This window comes from Bidens hawaiensis, unplaced genomic scaffold (assembly GCF_021521415.1).
Source record: "Bidens hawaiensis isolate Kalapana, Puna unplaced genomic scaffold, B.hawaiensis_p1.1 tig00030508_1, whole genome shotgun sequence".
Lineage (NCBI taxonomy): Eukaryota > Viridiplantae > Streptophyta > Magnoliopsida > Asterales > Asteraceae > Bidens > Bidens hawaiensis.
In genome coordinates, this window is record NW_027495083.1 from 1 (window position 1) to 6,539 (window position 6,539).

At 38.6% G+C, this 6,539-nt stretch overlaps 1 pseudogene across 1 annotated transcript; it reads left to right on the forward strand.

The window, feature by feature from the left end:
- Window positions 1–2,287: 2,287 nt before the first annotated feature.
- LOC143580514 (nitrate reductase [NADH]-like) lies at window positions 2,288–5,967 on the forward strand (annotated as a pseudogene). Its single transcript, XR_013143670.1, has 4 exons — window positions 2,288–3,526; window positions 3,773–3,913; window positions 4,188–4,420; window positions 4,514–5,967. The product of XR_013143670.1 is annotated as a nitrate reductase [NADH]-like (transcript).
- The last annotated feature ends 572 nt before the right edge of the window (window positions 5,968–6,539 follow it).

Sequence of the window (6,539 nt, forward strand, 5' to 3'; positions counted from 1 at the left end):
TTTACTTGGCTGTTTATTTGTATGTGTATCATTAACCGCTTTGTTCGGCCTATTCGCAGTTCCGTTGGTACCATTAGTTGAACACGGGAGACCTATCGTTTACGTTTTCTTGGTTTACACTTGCACAGATGTTTTCTCGTTTTTATGCTCAATTGGGAGCATGGATTGAACTATGATCTATGAACTATCTTAGGCTTGATCACAATCTGATTACACCCTTGTTAAACTCTAGACATACACGTGTTGCGCGCAGATTTACTGTGATTATCTATGATTATCTATTAAACTTGATTTCTCACCAACACGCAAGTGTTTGACGTTTATTTTAACACATGTTCAGGTTTGCAGTAGCTGTTTTGGAGCTTGTGGACACGTAGGATGTTTTTACTTTTGGACCTAGAATTAAAATGTATTAAGACAAGTTAATGTTGTTTGAATGTTATAATTTATAATATATTTATGTTTGATTTATGTTCTTTATTTTCCCCGCTGCGCGTGCGCGATAAAATGTGTATTAATAAATATTGACACCAATAGTGTCGCGAGTAATGAAGCAATATGTGGTGCCCCGATGTATAATCCGCCTTTGGTCGGGGTGTTACACACAGTTTTTGAGTTTTCGGGAAAAAATGTGTTTTCCGGCCAAAAACGTTTTTCCGGCGACCAGAAACTAACGATGTTAGAATTCTGTTAGTCGTGTACCGTTAGGAACAATTACGTTAAAAGTTGGGACCGTCAGCAGTCAATTCGTTAGTTGGGACTGGCAGTGACCAAAAGACGATAATTGGGACCAATAAAAACCATTTTTTTTTAAATTTAATGGGGTTAATGATTTGGATGCAATTGGCAAGAATTAGGAAACGTGGATTGTCCATATGAAAAAAAATAAACTTTTTGGACTAAGTTGACATTATTTGCCAAACCACAAGGACGAAAGTTGCACCTTACTCTTTCTTTTTTAGTTGTCTCATTACAAATGTCCACTTTCTAAATTTATTAGTCAATTTACAAACACAATTAACATTAATAAACAATATTGATGGGCCCAATTTCTAAGGGTATCATTGTCATTTGGTAAGCAAAAAAGTAATAATTCAATCTACCTTGAACTTTGTGTTTTCAAACCATGACACTTTTAATGGGACGGGAGGATTATAAGACAAGGTGTGACCACCAATTATCAGTATTTCCGATCTCTGTAAGATGAAGTTGCCAAAGGCATTAGTTAAAAATGGCAAGAATACTCAATGCTCTATATAATTAACGTATGACGGAAATAATAGATTTTAAATACATTAAAAACGCAAGAATACTCAATATTTTGCAAAAGGGCACAAATCAAAACAAAACTTTGCCATATTTCGTAATGTGTCATAAGCACATGCATCCATGACGCTGTTGAGAAGGTTACGAAATACCATCATGCTAAAGACCTCTTAAGTGTTTGCATCACAGTAACAGATAGAAAAACAATGTTTCTGATATATAGTAATGACATTTCAATGTATCATCTATATGCATTTTAATTTGTTATGAAATTTATGAATTAGTGGTAGATACTCGTTTCTATACTTTCATACATTAATAGAAATTCCTAGATGAAAGCAACATAGCAACATGTAATTATCAGAGCAAGCTAACCTATATAAAGTGAGGACTTCTATAGCAACAATATCTATAACCTATACGTTCTAAGCTTTGGTCATAAGAACTACAACAACAACACGTTGTGAGAGTGGAAACGCCCTACAACAATAACATGTCACAAAACCCTAAACATGAAATGACCGTACACAAGTTAAACCAACTCATATTGTATTGGTTCATGATAGTACTTTCATTTACTAATCAAACGCGTAACAGAGTCACATAACTTGAACATGCATTCACGCAAATTTTTTTTTACATAAATGTTTTTTCACATTTCTTTCAATTAGTTGAGGTTAAAAGGTATATTATAAAATTGTAATGTACCAATAACATTAAATGAATATATTAATGAACCTAAACGAATTAACTTAATCAAACATAGATTAATATAAATAAATGAACATGAATGAATCTAAACATAAACATAAACATAAACATAAACGAATAAGCGAGACATGTATTGATATTAGTTTGCTTGTTGCAGCCTAGCCTAGGTGCCATATTTGAAAATATTGCTCCTATACTTTCTGATTTTATGTACGCAGCCCCTTGGAAGTTACCTCCTTCTTCTCCCAAGAGCTGCTAACTCCCAACTCTCAATGGGGTAGTTACCTCCTTTTTCTCCCAAGAGCTACTAACTCTCAATGTTCACACGTCTACTTTCTATTTCTACATATTCTAATATAATATGTGGATGGTTAAATATATGGCTCCTTGTTACGTCACGTACTATCTATTAATTATATATAAACAATTCGCGGCAGATCCTATATATATATGCATGTGCTGTGTTGTGTTGTTTAAGGCAAACAGAATTGTGTCTCCCTTCTCTCAGCACATCGGATATAATATAAACCAACTCAGGTTTTCCTTAAAATATATCCAATGGCGACAACCGTCGAAAACCGCCCCCAGTTCCACCATGAACCTGCTCTATCCGCCACCGCTGTTGTTCGTTCCTACAGCACTAACCACCAGCGTTCCGATTCACCAATCCGCAGTTTCAACTATCTTTCTCCTAGGAGAGACGTTACGACACGTAAAAAGGTTGTCATGGACATGTCAGATACGAGTGAAGACGAAGAAGAAGAAGACAAGGTTGACTACAGTGACGCCATTAATAAGTCAAAGTTCAAGTTGGAAACCTCGGTTTTTGACACCCGAGATGCGGGTACGGCCGACCAATGGATCGAGCGTAACCCCTCCATGGTTCGGCTAACGGGAAAACACCCGTTCAACTCCGAACCACCGTTGACTAAACTCATGCAACATGGGTTTATAACCCCTGCCCCACTCCACTACGTCCGTAACCACGGTCCAGTCCCCAATGCCAGTTGGGATGACTGGACCGTGGAGATATGTGTCAGCTGGTCAGAGACTTTCCAAGCCGAGAGTTCCCAGCGACATTGGTTTGCGCTGGGAACCGCAGGAAGGAACAGAATCTGACCAAACAGACCATAGGGTTTAATTGGGGCGCAGCCGGGATATCCACATCCGTTTGGAGAGGGGTGCCATTGGTTCATGTCTTGAAAAGTTGTGGGATTTATAGCCGGAAGAAAGGGGCGATGAATGTGTGCTTTGAGGTGCGGAGGATCTCCCGGAGGCGGTGGTTCGAAATATGGGACGAGTATAAGTATCGAAATGGCGATGGATCCGGCGAGGGATATTATATTGGCGTACATGCAGAACGGGGAGAAGTTGTTGCCGGATCATGGGTTTCCGGTGAGGATGATAATTCCCGGGTTTATTGGTGGTCGGATGGTTAAGTGGTTGAAGCGGATTATAGTGACTACACCGGAGTCTGAGAACTATTACCATTTCAAAGATAACCGTGTGTTTCCGTCGCATGTGGATGCGGAGCTAGCCAATTCCGAAGGTACGTACAATATTATTATTATTATGTTGAACATTTTAACGACATCATGTTATTTTTTAAGGGTTATTTATTTTAGAGAACAAATATCGAGTAATTCATTTGTTTTAATAATAAAAAGAATTCATTTACGATGCATTAACCGATAATAACTTATGCGGCTAAGGTGACCCACTACGTTTTTAACTATCATTTTATATAATTTTACTTACAGAAATATATATAACTTTGATCGTTTAATTTGTATAGGTTGGTGGTATAAGCCTGAGTATATAATTAACGACCTCAACATAAACTCTGTGATTACAACACCCTGCCATGAGGAGATATTGCCGATTAATTCTTGGACAACTCAGAGGCCTTACACCTTGAAGGGCTATGCTTATTCAGGTAATTTGTGCTTCCTCCTTACCATTTTTTCGAATAATATTTATTTACTACTATTATTTCTTAAAAATTAAATCACTTGTCAAAGTCATTAATAGATACTTTACAATAAGTTTATATTGACTTAATTAATAATGAAGGATCTAAAGAAAGAGACGTAAATAACTAAATTATTATCTAATCATCTATTTTAATCTCGCGGGTCGAGGGTCAATGTTAAAATTGAGATCAATAAGAAAATAAAATAATATGTAATGTTAAATATTAAATGATACAGGGGGTGGGAAGAAAGCGACACGTGTGGAGGTAACATTGGATGGAGGAGACACGTGGAGGATATGTAGCCTGGACCACAAGGAGAAACCAAACAAGTATGGGAAATACTGGTGCTGGTGCTTTTGGTCATTGGAGGTTGAGGTTCTGGACCTTCTTAGTGCCAAAGATATTGCGGTTCGAGCCTGGGATGAGACCTTTAACACCCAACCCGAGAAGCTCATTTGGAATCTCATGGTAATTAACCAACCGTTTTATTTTTATTTTCCTACTGTGTTGCTTTTAACTATGTGAGACTAAATATATTATCCATATGATTTGTAATCACAGGGTATGATGAACAATTGTTGGTTCCGAGTGAAGACCAACATGTGCAAGCCTCACAAAGGCGAGATTGGGATCGTGTTCGAGCACCCGACTCAACCCGGAAACCAATCCGGTGGATGGATGGCTCGTGAGAAGCACCTAGAAATGTCATCAGAGTTAGCAAACCCAACCCTCAAGAAGAGTGTCTCATCTCCTTTCATGAACACTAGTTCCATAACCTATACAATGTCCGAAGTCAAGAAACACAACTCAGCCGACTCGGCTTGGATCGTGGTCCACGGTCACATCTACGACTGCACCAAGTTCCTCAAATCCCACCCCGGTGGTACCGATAGCATACTCATCAACGCTGGAACCGACTGCACCGAAGAGTTCGATGCAATCCATTCCGACAAGGCCAAAAAGCTCTTGGAAGAGTACCGAATTGGTGAACTCGTGACCACGGGTTATAGCTCTGATAACTCGGGTGCGTCATCGCCAAACAACACGGTCCATGATGCCACTAATTTCCCCACCTCACACTTAGCCACTATTAAAGAAGTTGCTCCCACGCCTACAAGAAACATAGCCCTAATCCCACGTGAAAAGATCCCATGCAAACTCATCTCAAAAACATCAGTCTCGCGCGACGTGAGGCTATTCCAGTTCGCCCTCCCATCACCGGAACAAGTTCTCGGGTTACCCGTAGGCAAACACATATTCTTATGTGCTTCCATTGATGACAAGCTATGCATGAGAGCCTACACACCAACTAGCACCATTGATAAAGTTGGATACTTTGAGTTGCTAGTCAAGATTTACTTCAAAGGGGTCGAACCAAAGTTCCCGAACGGCGGGCTAATGTCACAGTATCTCGAGTCATTGCCCCTCGGTTCATCAATCGATATTAAAGGACCGTTAGGTCACATCGAGTACACGGGTAAGGGGACGTTTATGGTGCACGGTAAACCAAAGTTTGCGAAGAAACTAGCCATGTTCGCGGGTGGGACGGGGATTACACCGATATATCAAGTGATGCAGGCGATCTTGAAGGATCCGGAAGATGATACAAAGATGTATTTGGTGTATGCAAATCGTACGGAAGACGATGTATTGTTGAAGGATGAGCTTGATGCATGGGCTCAAAAGTATGAAGATAGGGTGAAAGTGTGGTATGTTGTAGGGAAATCGGTTAGAGAAGGGTGGAAATACAGTGTGGGATTTGTGAATGAGGATATCATGAGAGAACATGCTCCAGAGGGTGGTGAAGACACATTGGCTTTGGCTTGTGGACCGCCACCCATGATGCTGTTTGCCATAAACCCTAATTTGGAGAAGATGGGTTATGATATTAATGATTCTGTACTTGTGTTTTAGGTCCTTTTGTTGTAATGGAAGTGGGTTAAGGTTTTTACCTTAAAATAAGTCAATGTGTATATAATGCTTACTAATATTGTACCAGTCAACAAATAAATTCAGAGCTTACTAATAAAAGAAAATTAGTATAATAATTTAAGCTTGTTTTCAATCGAATGGTTTCTGGTAAGAATCCTTAATTTCATTGATGTGGTTTGAAGCCAATACATATCTTTTTGACTTTCTCATATGTAAAATTTCCATTTTCTGTTTTTTCAAATATATTTTAACAACAATGTATTTCTTATTAGTTAACATGGTCACTCGCACCTAATGAATTTTATTTTAACTCTTAGTATACATACCAATCATTAAGGAAAATTTTAAATTATCTCCAATTATTGTCACATGAAAGAGCAGAACCTTTATCAGCAAAAATGGTCGCAACTAATACCTCTAGTTGCCGTTGCTGAAGATATTAGTTATGTCCCCGCTATTGTGTCGAAATTAATTCCTTGGGGCTACTGCTCCCTAGCCTTCGCTGATGGGCCCGAGACTTTGCTTGAGACGGATTTTTACATTTCTAGCGTAACAAAACATGATTATTAATCTAATTAACTCGAAAATTGAAACAATCATGCTTAATTTCTCTCTCAATAAAATCAGTTAAATTACATGATTTCTACATAACTTT